The sequence below is a fragment of the Stenella coeruleoalba genome (genome assembly GCF_951394435.1).
Source record: "Stenella coeruleoalba genome assembly, chromosome: 2".
Classification (NCBI taxonomy): domain Eukaryota; kingdom Metazoa; phylum Chordata; class Mammalia; order Artiodactyla; family Delphinidae; genus Stenella; species Stenella coeruleoalba.
In genome coordinates this window covers 56,005,461-56,025,493 of record NC_137147.1, presented here as the reverse complement: position 1 = coordinate 56,025,493, position 20,033 = coordinate 56,005,461, and the positions used below count along the sequence as shown (strand labels likewise).

Genomic DNA, 20,033 nt, shown 5'->3' with positions numbered 1-20,033 from the left:
AAGCATACAGACACATATACACATAAGATGTTAGCTTTGAAACATAAATGAGCCAGAATATAAAAGTGATTTGAAGTATAAGGAAAGGAGATGAAGGAATAGAGGTCAATCCAGCCCTGCTTTAATACCAGTTCTTCAGAGTGTTAATACTAGGGTTTTACAATTTAAGAGAATCCACTCATGAATGGTGGCATGGGTTTATTCAGAAGATATTATTACATAAATATGTTAAACAGAAATTTATATGTGCAGCTTATCTTGAAAATATATATATATCTGAACTGCCTTAGGATTACTTGTGCAGTTCCATCAGAACAAGGAATTGGGGGGAATACTTTGTTGCTTTTTTTTTTAACGGGTAAATAAATTGTTTTAACTTTAATAGATTAGATTATAGCAAGAAAAATGACTGAACTACTTCATGCAATATTACTGATCTCACAAATACAACGTTGTGATTGAAGCCATACATAAGAGTATAGTTTGTATAACTGCATCTATGTAAACTTTAAAAAGAGGTGAAAGCAAATCTATGATGTTCAAAGTTAGGAAAATACAAGGGCAATAGTAGGGTTTTCCTCCAAATTTATATGGTATCAAACAAAATAAACATTGTTGAGCAGTAATACAATGTAATATTTTTTCTTAAGTACACTCTCTGTCTTATTCCCTCAGGATCTTTGCTTTCAGGTCCACTTTACTTAAAAATAATGTTAAGAACAAGGAATCTAACCAAAGTTAATATCCATAGCAATATATAGGAAAAGGGCATGTAAAGAAACTGGAACTTTTTTGTTACTTTATCTAACAGATTGTTTTTGCTTTAATTTGATAATATATATAGTTTTTAATTGTAGATTTTGTTTGTTTTGGATCCTGGAGTACATTAAAGAAAATGTGTCAGTAACAATTTTATGAAGGCCATAGCTGTCCAAATCAAAATTCAACTTGATGTTTTAAGCCACATTCATATCTAAAATTATAAATCTCACAAATTGCTTACACAGAAATAGGTAAATGAAAGTGAAAAGTGTCAATGAGCTGGTCTGCTGAAGTGATTAATCTATTTGCCATATATACATATAAGTCTACTGTTCAACCAAATATTGTATGTTCATTATTATTTGATTAAATGTTTCTACAGGCCCTTAAATATTAATACAATTCTTGTATCCTGATTTGAAATAATCATCAAGATCTGTCAACTATTTTCTTTTGTAGTACTGGGTTTGGAGTGAATCCAGAAGTCCTTTGTCATGTGTGTTGCTTAGAGATGTTTTATTCCTAGTGAGTGGAATGTGAGCTGACAAACTTGCTATTACACTTTGCCAGTATTGAAACTGTTGCAAAGGGATTATGAGATTTATCCAGGGCCAGAGTGCTAATCATTGACTAGTTGGCTGAAAATTATGCTGTAGATGCCTGATTCTTAACCCAATTGGCTGTGTAACATCCCTTGAGAATATTGGTGCTAAAAGATTCAGGCTGTTTCAATTTACTCTTTTAATTAAAACATAGAACTAGAGAAGAAACAAATAAAAGAGATGAGAGCAGGGCTTAAAATATCCTCTAGCTCGCCCTCAGTATTCTTTGTCACAATTCTGCTGTAAGGCTCCACCAACACATCTCTGAAAAACTGCCACTTTTTCTTTTTCATTATGCAACATGCCACATTTATGGGCTCAAAATGATACTTTACATTCCATTTCCTCAACATAGCATCATTAGAAGGAACACATAATTCCAAGCACTGACACCTAGAAAATGCAATGCATTGTATTACTTCATTATACTTCCTTGTTTAGAGTTAAAAATGTAGATTAAAGAATCCATCAACAAATTTTACTGAGCGCAAACTGTTCAGAAACTATCAAATGTAGACAGTAGTTTAATAGTAAAATAATAGAACTTCCTTTAAGAGAATGGTGTTAACATACCTTGTGAAGAGAGAAGAACTAAAAGTTTAGTGCAGTCTAATGATTCATACATGTAAAAACAGATTTTTCTCCCCCAAAGAAAAATTTACTCCAAATTAAAGGTATGAATTATAAAAATAAAATTGGGGAGAATTATTTATTTTCCATTATGCATTTATTCATAAAACACAAGCAGGCACTGTGCTAAGCTTTAAAGAAGAATGAGATGGACAGGACTCTTTCCACAAGCAGCTTATATTCTACAAATATACAAAACACATACTTAGTACACAAACACATACTTAGTTACACAAAAACCAAATACTGATAAGTGGTGGGTGGGTCTCAGGAAGGAAAATCCAGGACAGTAAGAATTTGTTAGTCAATTAGCTGAGTATGTGACTTGTGAAATTTGGATACACTGCATTTTTTTCCAGTTAGTTTTTAACTATAATGAAAATAAACATGTTACTGAGTCCAAGCTTGCTCTGCTCACCACACAACAGGCCAATAAATCGGAGATGGGGTGTTGAGGAAGGAATATTACTTTATTTGGAAAGCCGTCAAACCGAGAAGATGGCAGACTAACATCTCAAAATAATCATCTTATCAGGGTTTGGATGCCAGCTTCTTTTATAGCACAGAGGGGGAGGATACGAGGAAGTAAAAAGGCCATAAATTTGGAAATATCAGATGGAATGGCCAGCCTTGGGGAGGGGATGTGTTAATTTCTTTTTCTTCTTGCAACCATCCACAGATGGACAGGGTCCGGATGTTTCCCTGAACAAAGGCACTTTGGTTTAACATTCAGACAGAGGGGCAGGGTTCCCTGAGGCAGGCCATTATGTATAGACAGTATCCTTTTAGTGAACAAAAGCAGTGTAAAGCAAAGGTTAAAGTAAAAGAAACAGATCCAACGTGTAGTCAGATTTGGCTCTTCCCTGTTACAAACACATATTTAAAAGGAAAAATAATTGAATTACACATAGTGTTGGTAACATAGACTCTGGAGCCAGACATACTGTATGTGATTCTCAGCTTTGTCACTTAACTGAGATACATAATCTTGGACAAAGTTATTTAACCTACCTACTATCAGTTAATCCATCTGTTAAAGAAAGGAAAACAATATTATCTTTCTTACATGTTTTTTGTAAAGATTAATTGACTTGATAACCATATGAATGTATTAAAACAGTGCAAGGTTCATGTTATATATGCAATACAAAATATGGTGATGATTATTAGGTTTACAGCCATAATGATGCTAAAATATTGAGAGAGTCAAATTTAAACTTACGGTATAAGATCAATAAATGGAATTGTGGACTCTGAATTTTGCATTGTCCTGCATATATACTTAGTTAATGTTCAATCAGGAGAGAGAAACAACACAATAATTTGAACAGGGAACTTTAATATCAAGAATTATTAATTATTAGAGTATTAGAGTAAGGAGGGATTGACTATTAAGAAAGAGAACTCTAATTATAGAAAAAGCAGTCACTAACCCTAGGGCTGAGACAGAATGCCCATGGAAGACTCCTGCTTCCCCTAGACCAACATCCAGGTCTTGGAGAAAGCACCCCTGTGACTCACTGAATGGCAGAGAAGTACCTGTGTTGTTCCACTTGTGGTGGAACCTGCCAGAAATCTACCCTCTGGGGTGCCAGAGAAAGCTGTTCCCTGTTAGGTGCTGCTGGCTGTCATGCAGTGCAGAAGCAGGGCACTGGGGAAGCCGGATGTGACGCAAGGTTCCGAAGGACTCTGCTATAAAACTGCCTGATGGTCCGGAAAAGTGGTGGGGGAGGGTGCCCGCAGCTGAGTGCTCACAGCTGTGCACTGCAGGAGCTGGGAACTGGAGAATTTACAAGCACCGAAGGAGCTGAGAGACTGCTACCAGAGAGCCTGGTGAAGGCCTACGCGCTGGGAGAAGCTTCTGGCTGCTTAGTGCTGCTCTCCCGTGTCCCACAGGAAAGGGCAGTGAAGAGGGGAAAGTGCTTGTAGGAGTCGCTTGCTATGAGTGAGCAGACCTGTGCTAGGAAGAAAAAACCCTTTTTCCTGGAATGTCTCTTCAGCCCCTTCTACTGACAGAGCTTCCTGCCACCTGGAATGGAAAAAAAAGTATTTAAAATGTCGAGTACCATTTTCACAGAGCAATCTGACAGGGTGAATTTGGAGCTGAAAGGCGATAAATTAGTAACTGGCACAATACAACAAAAAATTCAAGATGAAAACATAATTCTGTTCCTTGTGCTAACTTATTGGATATGATTCATTCCAGTGTGGAGTCTAGAAATACTTATGAATTGGAAAATCCACAAATATCATTTGCATTTATAATATTTAAGACAAATATTGGTAACCAATCCTTAAAAAAATTAGGGTACCCTTGAGTTGAGCATCTGCAATATTGACCAGAGTGACACCAGATTTTAAAACTTTTATGGAGGTGTTTTACTATTTTAACATAAAACCAATCCCATCTTGTATTCGCTTTTATCTTACTTCACCTATCAGCAGCATACCCTCGTTGAAACATTTTAAATTTTGGTTTCCAAAATGCCAACTCTTTGACTTCCTACACTGCTGTCTTCTACTCTGTCCTTTCCACTTTCCAATTCGTATAGGTAACAGTTTCTTGGGGACCTCTTATCTGTGTTTACTTTCTAGGCTGCATCATCCAATTTCATGCCTTTTAATACCACTGAAGGGCTTCCCTGGTGGCGCAGTGGTTGAGAGTCCGCCTGCCGATGCAGGGGACACGGGTTCGTGCCCCGGTCTGGGAAGGTCCCACATGCCGCGAAGCAGCTGGGCCCGTGAGCCATGGCTGTTGAGCCTGCTTGTCCGGAGCCTGTGTTCCACAACGGGAGAGGCCACAAGAGTGAGAGGCCTGCGTACCACAAAAAATAAATAAATAAAATACCACTGAAGATTCCCATTGACAAAAATATAGTACAAACATTATTGCTTTTTACTATAGTCAACAGACAGACTGGACTGTAGAGTAAAAAGAAAAAAAAAATCCATATATGGCATCTTCAACAACACTAGGTAAGAAGGAACCGCATCAACTCTTGAACATAGGCATATGTGACCAGGATCAGCAACTTCTCTGTAGAAGTGATAGAGGGAAAGTACGATACTGAAAGATCTAACAAGTCTCAGAATGAAGGTATGGCCAATAAAATTTATACCCCAAAAGTGAGGTACTTGGCTGAGTAGCTACCAGGTGAACAAATCTGAGAAAACTGACAAGATTCAAAATCCAGACCAGCTTCAAGCTGTTGAAAAGTGCAGATAAAACTACCTCCTTTCCAACTGATAGAAATTTACCACAAACTGCAGGCAGCAGAAGTGGTGGGCACAAATGCTGGGCCTCCCAGATATACAGAAGTGATATGAAGGAAGAGAGGTTCAGAGGATGATAAATTCAGAATATAGTATAGCAGCAAAATACATTCTTCAGAAACAAGAGACCCATTTAAAAGAAAGGTTTGTAGAGCTCTGGAAGATAAAAATGGTACAAAGAAAGTACCTTTGAATTGATTTATCTGCGAGGGATAGAGAAGTGACTTCACAAAGAGACATTTTTTCAATACCTCATGGTAAAAATACAAAGGGAGGAATCTGTACATTAGTTATTAGACTGGGAAAGCTAATCTGTTTTATCACTTTAAGTACCTCCAGATAAACTCGGAAAACACAACTCATTTAAGCATGAAAAATCAGTAAGAATTATTACCCATTCACATATATATATATAGTAACAAAAGGTGAAAAGTAACCAAGTAACAGTACAAAAGTTGATTTTAAAACACAGAAAAATTTTGAAGAAAAATTAATTTTAGATGTCCGTATCAAGTGATTTATACGGGAAAAAAAAATCAGTTCTTTAAAGCAACATTTTATTCCAAAACAGAATGGTGTAACATTTTTAGGATAGCTGGTTTTTCTATCAAGCAGTAGTGTCTTTCAAGAATAAATGAAACAGGGGCTTCCCTGGTGGTGCAGTGGTTGAGAGTCCGCCTGCCGATGCAGGGGACATGGGTTCGTGCCCCGGTCTGGGAAGATCCCACATGCCGTGGAGCGGCTGGGCCCGTGAGCCATGGCCGCTGAGCCTGCACGTCCGGAGCCTATGCTCCGCAACGGGAGAGGCCACAACAGTGAGAGGCCCGTGTACTGCAAAAAAAAAAAAAAAAAAAAAAAAAAAAAAAGAATAAATGAATCAAACAGACAATAAAAATGCAAAAACTCAGGGAATACTAATCTTATACATCCTTTCTTAGAATAAGATATAGATAAATAAGAAACATTTGAAGACGATTTATTATGTGTTCTGGAAGTGAGCATTTAATGTTTTTAAGAATCTAGGAATGAGTGATGGCAAGGGATGCAAATATTACAGTCTCCAATAGATAAAAATAAAACTAGGAAAAACAAATAATTGCTAGAATAAATAAATAGTAGAATTGGCTGCCTTACAGATATTAACTTGGAATGAAAAAAATTTTAAATCAGATATTTAGAAAAAAAATAAGGTAGAAGATATTTCTATGTAAATCTATTAATGTCTGTTAAGCCAATATACAATACCTTATACAACAAGGAAGTATGTGTATTTATAAGACATTAATATAAAAGTAGTTACTAGACCAAAAAATACTGCATACCAAAAGCAGAGACTATAAAGTAAATATATGCAATATTATAAAATTATATATCATATATAACATGTAAAACAAATATTTTAATAAGTGAGATAGTCTATTTCTATTTTTTGATATTGCAAACATATTTGATCTAGTTCTGTAATCGCATGTGTGTGTGTGTTGTAATACATACTGCATATAATTACACAATATATATTATTAATTCCACATTAACCCCCTGACTTCATCACCTTCATTCTCCCCCTTGCTCACATGGAGTTGTTCTTCTTAAGTACCTCAAGTATCTCCATTGTGTCTGTTATATAAAGAGGTAAAAAATAAAAGGAAGGGGGTACAAAACACAATCCTAAAGAGAAATTGAGAAAACATATTTTGAAGGGAATAGTCCTTGTTTTTTTTCATTAGTCAGAGTAGTATCAGACAAACAGAACTCTTCTTGTTCTAAGTAACTCAGATTTCCCCATAGATAGTTTCTATATTACTGTCAGAGTCAAATGTCTTCAAAATCAATGTGATTTTGTCACATCTTACTTATAAATGCCCAAATAATAAAGTTTAACACAATAATAGCATGCAATGTCAGTTCTCCAGTAACTGGACCCATCCTAAACTAATACCCAGAGAACCATGCCAATTTCTCACCTATCACATAACCCGTTTTCCAAACACACCCAACTTATGATTTCAATAAAACATACTCTGTTCTTAAACTACTCTCTTTTTCCCCCTTCTGCTTCCTCTATCTTGAATTTATTTCCTGTTTTATCTATTAGCTATATCTTATTATTTTCAAGTACAAGCTTATTCATCACCTTTGTGTGCTCCTTTGCACATGGCTAACAATCTACTTTAAGTCACTAAACGAAAAGAAACTAATGAGTTGAAATACCGATGTTCACTTCTAAATCTCAAGCTCATGGAGAGGATGGGTTGGTGTCTTATTTAATCTCCCTTTTAGATACATTGTAGAGTGTTTGGCACATAGTTGATGTGTAACAAATATTGGTTAAATGAAAAAAAATGAATGAATGAAAGATGGAAGATTATTATAGAAGTTCATATGGGCTAGGTTTGCATTAAGATAATCAAGGAGAATTTTTGCTGAGTTGTTGTGTGAACTGAATCATGAAGGTGGAGGATAATTCAAATAAAAGAAACAGGGTATGCCAAATTGTCAAAAAAAAAAAAAAACGGTGAAGTGATATCAGAAAACATTAAGCTCACTTGTATTTTTTTGCAATATTAGTGCTAAGGACAAGTTAGAGATTTAAAAAAATATATATAGAGAGAGCCTGCAACTAAACCCAGAAAGAGCACAAAGATATTCAGAAGAACAAAAACTTAAATATAAGGCCCAATTAGATATAAATTTATTTTCCAAGAAATCAGATAAAAAAGGAAAAAACCTTTAAAATTGTACTGAGGAGACAGTAATAAAATAAATGTTAGAATCATCTGCTCTTATTTCACTAAATTGCTAGAATAAAGCAATGATATACAGCATAGTAAAGTTTTAGAATGAGTATTCTAATGGTAAGTCTAAGTTAAATGGTTAAAAAAAATAAAGCAATGACATTATCTCATTGTAATTTCTATTCAATCTCCAAAACACCACAGTAAAAAATACGGTTTTTGTGTTTTTGTGAAATATGAAATACTTGTTTTTTCAGGCTAAATTAAAATATCCATTGAATCTTTTCTTAAAAATATATAAATTATATTTCTCTTTACCTATATAGCATAGAAAGTTGTGAATCTTCTTAATAAAAATACAGTACTTTCTATATATCTTTACCATATGTAAAAAGATAAAAATAACTTTTGGTGACTGTTTCTCTCATCCAATAACCATCATCTTCCTAGGAACAAGGATTGTGTCTTATATATCTTGGCATTTTCAATGTTTGCTTCAGTGACTTGCATACTGAATTCACTCATACAATAAAGAAGAAATAACAGTAAGTAGCATTTATTATTTATTTTGTTCTACACTATATACATTACGTGAATTACCACTTATAATTTTAGCAACAGCTGGTGCTATGAGTACTAGTATCTTCTCTCTTTTACAGAAAAAACTGAAGTTGAACAATGAATAGCTAAAGAAAGAAAACTCTTCTAATGTCATATCACTGTTAAGTAGCTAACCCAGAATCTGAATCCAGACAGGCTAGCTCCCAAGTCTGATTCTGTAAATACCACAGGATATTCTTTTTCTAGAAGTGGAAAAAAGGCAGGTAATTAAAAGCACAATTACTTGTGTTTTAAAATTTGGGGCCTGTATTTATTTATTTTATATAGGTTTTATATATCTTGGTCCTGATGATAAAATCAGTACATGTCAGTCAAATTTGATTTCAAATTGTTTCAGCATTTATTTAGCAATAATTAAATTCAAGTTTATGTTTCATGTAATCTATCTATATGCAGTTCCTGTTGGGAAACAATTCTTCCTGGGTCTCTTATATGTTTTGTATATTTGTAAGCAAAGAACTGACTGCCTTTTCTTCCAGATTTCTTTTTTAAAGGACATTTTTATAGCAAACAGGATTGAAAATAGAGATATTGTCACCCTCTAGATCAAAGGGCAGGCATACTAATTCCCCATTTGAAGAGATTTGAATTCTCTAAACTCAGCATTCCTTTCCTACAATACAATCTACCCCACCTGTGCAGTTATCCTCTGACTCTTTGGGTCTCCCTGTAGGAAGTGGAACTCAGAAATCTAACACAAATAAAACTGATTCTCTGGCTACTGCTATTGCTTTAGCAATAAACTGCCCATCTTAGATTAAGGAATCTCATGTCATCTACCAGCATACATAAAACCAAGGCAAGTTAATTAATTAGCTTGTAAATAATATAAAATCGTAGATGATTTAAAGTTCCTAACTTATACATTATGTGTTTTTCTTACTACATATTATTAAAAGACTTGTTTATAGGAAAGAAAATTTGCTTATTTATCTAATATTTTAAAATATTTTAAAGATCCAAGATTTGAATGACTGGAAGAGTCCATGAAAATTCATCAAAGATGTATGTGGATTTTTCAAATAGTTCAAATGCTTAAATATTTAATCTATTGCTGATAATCTTTAATATATATTTGGCTGGTATGGAATATTTTTAAAACATTAGACCAGCTTTTCACAACAGGGGCCAATTTGTCTCCAAGGGAACATTTGGCAATATCTGGAGACATCTTTGGTATACATTGCTTGAATTATATACGTTCATTGCTTCTGGAAATTGGGAGTGGTGGGGGATCCACTAATAGCATCCACTAATGCTACTGGCATTTACCGGATAGAGACCAGGGATGCAGTTAGACATCCTAGGGTGCACAGGACAGCCTCCCCTAATAAAGGGGACCAATTCACTTGGTCCCAAATGTCAATTATGTTAATGTTTAGAACATATCTATATCTATATTTATATCTATCTATATACATCTGAAATTGAGATATATAGTTCTATTCTCTCAATGATAAGAATTAACCTGCATACAAAATTACAAAAATATAAATCTCTATATCTATCATATGTCTATATAACTGTTATTCATGAAAATCAAACCATAACATAAACAAGAGCAAATAATCAGCAGAAAACCAAAGTCTCAATTTTTTTAAAGTTTTTAGAATGTACTTATATATAAATATATCAGAGAAGTACAAACAAACCTTATTTTTTAAATCATTGATAATAATGTATAGCCAGTAATGTATATACAGAAGAAAAAATTATTATGTATGTGGATTGAGGTGAATGGGTACAATCATTTTAAAAAAATTATCCTGTATTTGGTTCCCAAAGCCTATCCTGTTGCTATAGCAACAGCTGTCCTATATATCCATTTGGTATTATAGCAATCTGTCAAGGAAATTCTGATATGCAATAATTTGTATACATTAATTTTCAAAATTATAAGAATATGTTTGAATATTATCTGCTTGTTAGAACAACCCTCAAACATCTATGACTTTACAAATTATACTTCTAAAATTATAGGTATGATCACCTTGTGTGTGTGCATATATATATATGGGTGTGTAAATATGCATATACAAACATATACACATATATAATCATATATACACTCATATATAGTCATATATGCACTCATGTATAACCAGCCAACATAAACTGAACTTCTATGTCATAGTATCAAATGAAATTTGTCAGAATTTATCTAATTGGTATAGTATTATCTGATTCACAAATATGGACTAAAAGTGTCATCCTTCATATCATCCAGTGTTAGTAGGATCCATCTATATAGAAATTACAAATTTTATTTTTCAGGAGAAAATTAATGTTTCAAGGACACTAAAAGCAATAAAAAAAGACAACAGGTAGTTTTACTACTTGGTTGGATAGTAACTGAATTTGATAGAACAGTGGGATAATACAAATATTTGTAAATAAATTGAGTATAGCTTTGTAAATTGAACTGACATGAGATTCCAAAGAAGAAAAATGAATTAATTACTATATTCACAATTTAGGAATACCATTCATACTTAACTCATTTAGACAAAAATTTCATCCTGAATCAAAATTTTAGCCTTCCTTTTACTCAGTCTATTAATTGTTGAATATATTTTAAATAGCAACATCTTCTTGTCTACTGAAATACTTATTTAAACTAATTTATTTTCAAAATTCTGAGTAGTTTAAATAGATACATATATATTTACATTCTTTTCAGTTGTTATTTAAAAATGCAGCTGAAAAAATTTTCTACCATGAGAATGTATTTGTGTGCCTGTGTGGTTGTGCAGGTTCAGTTGTATAAAATGTAGTCGAAGAATCAACTGAAAGAAATAATGAGAAAGAGACAAGATGGTGGCAGAGATAGTAGTGGGGCTGACAGTGGTCCTGAACACAAGTCCCACTAAAACTGAGTTCCTCTGCTGAGTTTATGATTAACTTTTCTATCCAAAATGTTATTCCTTTTCTTGTTCTCCTCAAGATTGAGAAATATCAAATAAAACTGGGAATTGAAACTGAGCAGGACACTGTTGGCCCCTCCCAAGTACAAAAGCCTTTCTGTGTCCCCCATTTCTTTTCCTTTTTTTTTGGCTGTGCAGTACAACATGTGGGATCTTAGTTCCCCAACCAGGGATCGAACCTGGGCCCCCAGCATTGGGAACACGGAATCTTAACCACTGGACGGTCAGGGAAGTCCCCCCACCCCCACCCCCACCAACTTCCTGTTTTTAGGGAAAACGTTTCAGCCTCCTAGACCTTCTCTGAGCTCCAAAGGGCAGTTTCAAACAGTTACTAATTAGGGGAGTAAGGCAATGCAGAAAGAAACAATAGTGCAGGGTGGGGCCTCATTCTGGATCCTCCTCAGGGGATGTGCATAACAATTTGGTACATGTCTCTAAGTTCTTCTACAGGAACTAAGGCCCCCACCCAGGTGGAGGATGGTAACTTTAGTTTGAGCACAGCCTGTGGACCCCAGACTGGTTGGAACTAGAAGGCTGATGACTGAGATTCCTGGAACACCACCGTGTTACCTCACCACCAACCAATCAGGAAGGCCACCCACTCTGCAGACCTCCCCTCAAATTTTGTCTATAAAATCTCTTCCCCAAAAACTATTAGGGAGATTAGGTCTTTAGAGCACGAGCCACCCTATTCTCCTTGCTTGGCCCTGCAATAAACCTTTCTCCCCTTCAAACTCCAATGTTTTGGTTTGTTGGGCCTCACCGTGTGTCAGGCACACGGACTGGGATTTGATAACAGCCCCAGCTATGGGACAGGCAGTAGCCATAGTGGCTTGTTGGACAAGTGGAAGATTGATGATAAGCCTGTAAAAACTGACAAATGGGATGTGTCAGCTGTGAAAAATTCTTTGAATGATTCTGCCAAAATGTACAAGTATGTGGAGAATTTTGGTCTAATTGATGTTCGCCTCACCATCTGTACCATTTCTTGTTTCTTTGCCACAGTGGCTTTGATTTGGACTCAGAGTCCAAGCCTGTTCTGGCTTTGTGCATCATATCCTATTTTGTGATGATGCAGATCCTGACCATTTATACCTCATATAAGGAGAAAAGCATCTTTCTTGTGGCCCCAGGAAAGATTCTACAGGGATGTATCCTGATGATATTTGGTATATTCTCAAAAGGTTCGGTGACAAATACACTCTAAAGCTGACCTTCATCAGTGGAAGAACAAAGTATCAATGGGAAGCCGAGCTCACCAAGTTCATTGTTAAGATTTTGACCACAGCAGAACACTGTTACATATGTGTACAAGCCTGAAATATCCAGGCTCAATGTCAGTCTCACCACAGAGAAAAAAAATAGCCAATTCTATAACCAGCCATCTTTCTGCTGAATCATGATGAATTAAGGGGTATGGGAGAAAGAAACAGAACTTAAAATGGATAAAGTAAGAAATGTTAAAAAAAAAAAAAAGTCCCTAATTTGTCCTGAAAATTTGGTCTATTCTGGATAAATAGGACTTTCTAGGTCAGATATGAGTAGTTGTAGCTCTAATATCTAGCTATAGCTTCTTTAGTTTGCTGATTGTGTTGTTTTGATTTGCTTCTCTGGAAAAGCATTTTTGCTAAAAGTGGTACAGACTCCTTCCTTCATACCTAGCAGTACTTTATATGGTATAGCTTTGTGTCATGCAGTATTTGAGGACTCAGTTTTGAAAACTGTTAACCTGTTGCTGACTTTTTTGTGTTAATTCCTGCTTCAATGGCTGTTTCCCTTAATTCAGGTTACAACTTCTTGTGTATGTCAGCTTTCCTTCACACACTATTTTTGTGGGTGTGTATATATCTGACTTGAGGAGAATTGGGGGAAAAAAACACAGCTTTTTAATTTAAAAGAAATTTTCTGCCTGTTACATTTTGTGCTTTTAACCAATTAAAGAAGCTAATGGCATTTTTTAGTTTTATCTTGCCTAGGTTGTCCACTAATATATCTCTGTTGATTTGTGTGTGCCCTTTAACTGCCATTTTCTAAAATTTTTTTCAATAAAAGGAAAGATGTGAAAAAATATAATGAGAGAAAAGTCAAGAATTATGAATTAAAATAGTATTTAAATAGAGCATTTAAATTTACAGAACAAAGATGTTCTACCTAGTTGTTATATTTAAAGAAAAAAGACGTCTTTTATTTTAATTGAGATGTAATTGGTATATAACATTATATTAGTTTCAGGCGTGCAACATAATGATTTAATGTTTGTATATATTGCAAAATAATCACCACAATAAATCTTGTTAACATCCATCACCACACAGAGTTACAATTCTTTTTTATGATGAGAATTTTTAAGATCTACTCTCTTAGCAAGTTTTATACATACAATGCAGCATTATTAACTATAGTCAACGTGCTATGCATTACATCTCCATGACTTACTTTATAACTAAAGAATCAGATTTCTCTGCCAGAAAACATGAACAAGTGAAAACTGAGAATTTTAAAATAACAGAATTTTCAAAGTAATAAGAAACTTGAGATATCATTTAATTATTCAATCTTGGATTTTAGAAATAATGCTCAGAAAGTCAGAGTAACTTGGTAAACTGCACACAGGTAGTTAATGAAAAAGACAGAATCCACTTGTTCCAATATCATTATGTCTTAATATCTTTTAAGACAACTCTGCCCCACACAGCCATACATACACCTCCTCCCAGGGCTCTTGGTGTCCTCCCTTCCATATTGACATAATTATCTAAAAGTATCAGGCAATAGCTAAGTTGCTTGACACCACTCCCTTTTTCTTCACACCATGTAATGTTTGATAACCATCAAGATACTCTGAAAGGTTAGCTTTATCTCCTATCTTTCTTGGGGATTCTTCAGCACCAGCCTTCTCTACATGGGTGCTCAGATCTGTATTGCTCTATGCAAGCAGTAACTCTGCATCCAAAATATACAGCTCAAACTTTTCAAAAGCATGAAAGAATTTAATGCTGTGTTAGTTTGTTTCCTGGTGAAATCTGAGTTTTCTACTAAAGAGTAAAAATATTAAAAGTAATCAATGAGGGCTTCCCTGGTGGCACAGTGGTTGGGAGTCCGCCTGCCAATGCAGGGGACATGGGTTCATGCCTCGGTCTGGGAAGATCCCACACGCCGCGGAGCGGCTGGGCCCGTGAGCCATGGCCGCTGAGCCTGCGCGTCCGGAGCCTGTGCTCTGCAACGGGAGAGGCCACAACAGTGAGAGGCCCGCGTACAGCAAAAAAAAAAAAAAAAAAAAGTAATCAATGAGCCAAATATGAAAGTCTATTTGACATTATTAAATATTTCCTGGAAAATCTCACTATATCTTCTGGGTTCTTTTCTTTTTCCATGATCAAAATTATTTCTCATCTATTTCAGGTGGTCACATGCACCCAGCACATAGAAAAACACACTCATTGCTGAACTCACTTCATTCAATAGATGTTCTGCTTTTCCAATGTATTAGGCTACCTCCCAGTTAAACGTTGTAATTATGCATTTAAATCATTCCCAACTCATGAGAAGAAGTAGCAGTGCATTACCCTCATTTAAAGCCTTTTCTTTTAGGGTGCTGCAGACAATTCAAAACTATTTTTGACAAGCAATCCTGAATAAAACTTTCTTTTTACTTTATTAATGTACCAGTTAGGAAGAATCTTTACTGCTGACAGAATTTCAGAGATTCTCCATGACGATCTTCAGAGAAACTACTGGCCATGCTACCATAAGTGTCCACAGTGCCTGATGTTGATTTTTTGATGGTTCTTTTGAAACCGAGCAAAATCCTGTGGGGTTCCTGGGCATGGAAGACTTTCTGTCCCCCATTTCTCGAAGGGAACAGACCTCCAGCCTCCATGACCTTCCCAGAGTTCCAAAGGGCAGATTCAGACAGTTGTTAATCTGGGAAGGGAAGGGATGCTGACAAGGGAGGGGCAGCTAAGAAACAATGGTGCAGCCTTGGGGAAGGGTCCTGGTCCCACCTCAAGGAATACACATAACAATTCCTTTAAACTATTATTCTTTATTGTAACACATGAAACAGTTGCTACAGTATAAAATTATGGTTGTTTTCTATTATGACTAAAAATAGCTAGTGGGGATGTAATTCAGAGAAATATAATGCAAACCTTATTTTGTCTTTAAAATTTCTAAATATGACAGATGTTGCTTCAGTCCATATAATAAATAATTAAATAGTTCCATGAATAAACTCAATAGAAATAAAACTACAGGAACACTTTCTAGCAACATTATCATCTCAGGTAATTTAATAAGTTAGGGCAAAGCTATGAAGAACTAAGAAAAAAAATAAATGTTTTCTTCACAATAAAAGAGTTTTACCAGGGAAGTAAGTTGAAAGCGGTACAAATTAAGAGAAGCAAAATAGTTTTGATAATTACAAGTGATTGAATAAGTGAATATACGTGATATAAGCTGTAAAATAATAAAACACTAATTTCTAATTTACATCACTAGATATATGTCAATATGCATACAGATAAAAGTAAAAACCTATAAACATAAAAATGTTTACACTTAAAGTGAATGAGTTACTAAGTCCTCCAAAAGAGAATTTTTTAAGAAAAAATGAAATGCTAGTGTTTTACAAATTTTAAATGAAAGAAAATTAGTCTAAATTTAGGTTTGATAGTGAATATTCTAAATTTTAAAGAAAAAATTAAGCATCATTATCATGTTTTCCTTACCTGAGGGAAAATTACTTTCTCTAAATTACTACTGTATTTGATTATTTATATAATTTCTTCCCATATGACTCTTCTCATTAATGATTTTGTTTTGTTTCTCCCTGGTTGCAGAAGAAATCTAAATATGAACTTCCTCCTTCTGATATTTTTGTGTACATGAAGAGTATATTTAGGTTGGTAAAATGTATACATATATACACATATTGACTATATTTCTTACAGATAGGACTGTTCATACATATTTACATATATATGCACATATTTATCTATATGTACTCAAGTCCCTCCCCCTCAAGACTACTGCCTATATTTGAGTCCACTCATAGTTCCTTGATTTTAGGCTTAGGGGAAGTTGTAGTTCTCTTGTTAAAAGTCAGTATTTCTGGGGCTTCCCTGGTGGCACAGTGGTTGGGAGTCTGCCTGCCGATGCAGGGTACGCGGGTTCATGCCCCGGTCCGGGAAGATCCCACATGCCACGGAGCGGCTGGGCCCGTGAGCCATGGCCGCTGGGCCTGCGCGTCTGGAGCCTGTGCTCCGCAACGGGAGAGGCCACAACAGTGAGAGGCCCGCGTACCGCAAAAAAAAAAAAAAAAAAAAAAAAGTCAGTATTTCTAATTAAGATCTTGTATCCCACACATTCTACCTTTCTGAAAACAAAATGTTATTGTTTTCTTCATTTTCAAATTATAACACGCCTTAAGCATATATACCTGCCCAATATGGTGCTGGTAAAAATGATTTCTGCTTAATGTTACATAATCCTTAAAAATAGTTTTCTATTTCCTTTCAGTATATTCCCAATTGATTTAATGTATATACGCTCATATTTTATGTTCATATAAATTCATTAATTTCCCACCTGAAATTATTTTGGTTTTTTTATCTGTGTCAGACAAGGAAAATAAAAGCATTTTTATAATTTTAAGGTGAAAGGAATGAGAATTAAAAATTACTATAGCTCCCAGTAGCAGCTCTTCCTGGATGTCAGAGATTCCCTTCTAACATTTCTCACACATAACGATCACAGTTTCTAGGAGTTCGATGTCATATAACTTTGTATTTTCATTGTTTACCCATTGGGCAGTGTTCTCTCTAGAGTCAGCACCGGTCAGACTCCTAGCAAGTGAAATAAAAACAGGCTCAGCATCCTGGACCTGGTCTCTCTTGCTCTGGTGTTTCAGCTTTTCTCTAGTGACTGCAGCTGCTGCTGTCTATGGCCTTTGCCTCTGTGCCTATCCTGAGCTTCGGAATATTCTCCCTCTCTGGCTCCAGAGGACTGACATCTTAAACTTAGAGGGAACTTCTGCTCTCTAGCGATCCTGATAAGGATTAAGAAAAAACATGGACCCCTAGGGTTGCCTTTTAAGTCAACCCTAGAAGATCTTGGAAGATCTTACAGTGCACTTTAGATATGTCATATCATAAATGGTAGCCTCCTTCTCCTCTGAATAGCAAAGATTGATGCCATGTCCTGCCCACTATCTGCTGCACACAGTAAGTAGGGTGTAGCTCGAGGACCTTGATTCAGATTTTTCTTGCTCCAATGATGTGCTGAAACATTTCTGCTGGACTCCTAGACTCCCACAAGGCTTTTTAGCTCAGCTTGGTTTAAGAAAAGGAAAACAGAGGAGAGCAGCCAGGATGGCAGAGTAGAAGGATGCTAAGCTCACCTTCTCTCATAGGCATACCCAAATCAAAACTAACTGCAGAACAACCATTGATGAAAAAGACTGAAACCTCCCAGAAAAGATCATCTATACCTAAAGACATAAAGAAGGAACTGTAATAAGACAGGTAGGAGGGGCAGACTCACAATATAAACAAATCCCATACATTTTGGGTGGGTGACCCACAAACTGGAGAATAACTACATAGCAGAGATTCTCCCACAGGAGTGAGAGATTCTCCCATAGTAGTGAGATTCTCCCATGTCAAGCCCCCCAGCCTGAAGGTCTGGCCCTGGGAAGAGGAGTCCCCGGAGCATTTGGCTTTGAAGGTCAGTGAGGCTTGATTGCAGGAGCTGCACAGGATAGGGGGAAATAGAGACTTCAATCTTAAAGGGCACACATTAAATCTCAAGTGCACTGGGAGCAAGTACAAAAGGAGTAATTTGATAGAAGCTTGGGCCAGACCTATCTCTGGTCTTGGAGGGTCTCCTGGGGAGGTGGGGGAGCAGCTTTGGCTCACCCTGGGGACATAGACACTGGTGGTGGACATATAAGGAAGGATTTATCTGCATGAGTGCTACTGGAGGCTGACATCTTGGCATCAAGTTCTGGCCCCATCCAACAGCCTATAGGCTCTAGTGCTGGGATGCCTCAGGCCAAACAACTAACTGAGCAGGGAACACAGCCCCACGCATCAGCAGATAGGCTATCTAAAGACTTCCTGAACCCACAGTTGCCTCTAGACATGCCCCCAGACACAGCCTAGCCAGAGGGCCAAGACCCAGCTCCACCAACCAGTGGGCAGGCAACAGCCCCTCCTGACAAGAAGCCTGCACAAAGCTTTACCAGCTTCATCCACCGGGGGGGAGACACCATAAGAAAGAAAACCACAGCCCCACAGCCTGTAGACCATGTCTGCAAACACAGGCCAGATACTACTTTGGGACTAGCTGGCCCCTGGCCCTTGGGTGATGAGAGGGAGAGTACTGCTGGGGTGCATAGGATGTCTCCTACAGAGGGCCACTTGTCCAGGTTGAGAAATGTAATTAACCTACCATCTACATAAAAATACAAATAGGAATTTAGCCAAAATGAGGTGACAGAGGAATATGTTTCAGAAAAAGGAACAAGATAAAACTCCAGGAGAAGAACTAAGTGATGTGGAGATAAGCAATCTATCTGAGAAAGAGTTCAGAGTAATGATCATAAAGATGATCAAAGAACTCAGGAGAAGAATGGATGCACAGAGTGAGAAATTAGAAGTTTCTAAGAAAGAATTAGAAAATATAAAGAACAACCAAACAGAAATGAAAAGTATGATAACCTAAATGAGAAATACACTAAAAGGAATCTATAGTAGACTAAATGAGGCAGAAGAAAGGAACAGTGAGCTGGAAGACTGAGTAGTGGAAATCTTTGTCACCAAACAGAAAAAAGAAAAAAAGAATGAAAAGAAATGAGGACAGTGGATGAATTTTATAGTGTGTAAACTATATCTCAATAAAATCATTTTAAAAGGAGAAACAGGAGGAGGAGGAGGAGAAGAAAACACCAAAGGAAGATACATGAAAGTTTGCGTGGAGGAAAATTTGAATTTAATTTGTGCTGTTCTAGTGGGAAGAACTAGAACTAATGAACCGAAGTGGAAAAAGGTAGATTTTATTTCATATAAGAAAAACTTTGTTCATCACCCTCTTCAAAAGAAACAGCCTGCATTATAAGATTGTTTTTCATCCCTGGAAGCTTAGTACTCTCCATAAAGAATATTACAAAATCAAGTTAGAAAGAAAGTTGAAGTAAACTATCACTATGATGCCTCCCAAATTTATGATTTTATGCATCCAAACCTTAATAAGTTATGTGCAAACAGTTTGTGATTTTGGTATCCAGAAACTGCTATATATTTAAATACAAACTGATTTTAAAGGGAAAGAAAAAGAAAGAAATGAGGACAGTTTAAGAGACCTCTGGGACAAAATCAAGTGTGGTAATATTTGCATTATAGGGGTCCCAGAAGGAAAAGAGAGAAAGAAAGGGCCTGAGTAAATATTTGAAGAGATAATAGTTGAAAACTTCCATAAAGGAAACA

General features: G+C 36.0%; 1 pseudogene across 1 annotated transcript; it reads left to right on the top strand.

Annotated features, from left to right (window-relative positions):
* The first annotated feature begins 3,701 nt into the window (after positions 1 to 3,701).
* On the top strand, positions 3,702 to 12,943 carry LOC307182326 (signal peptidase complex subunit 2-like; annotated as a pseudogene). The gene is made up of 2 exons: positions 3,702 to 3,866; positions 12,321 to 12,943. The product of its transcript is annotated as a signal peptidase complex subunit 2-like (transcript).
* Positions 12,944 to 20,033: the final 7,090 nt, after the last annotated feature.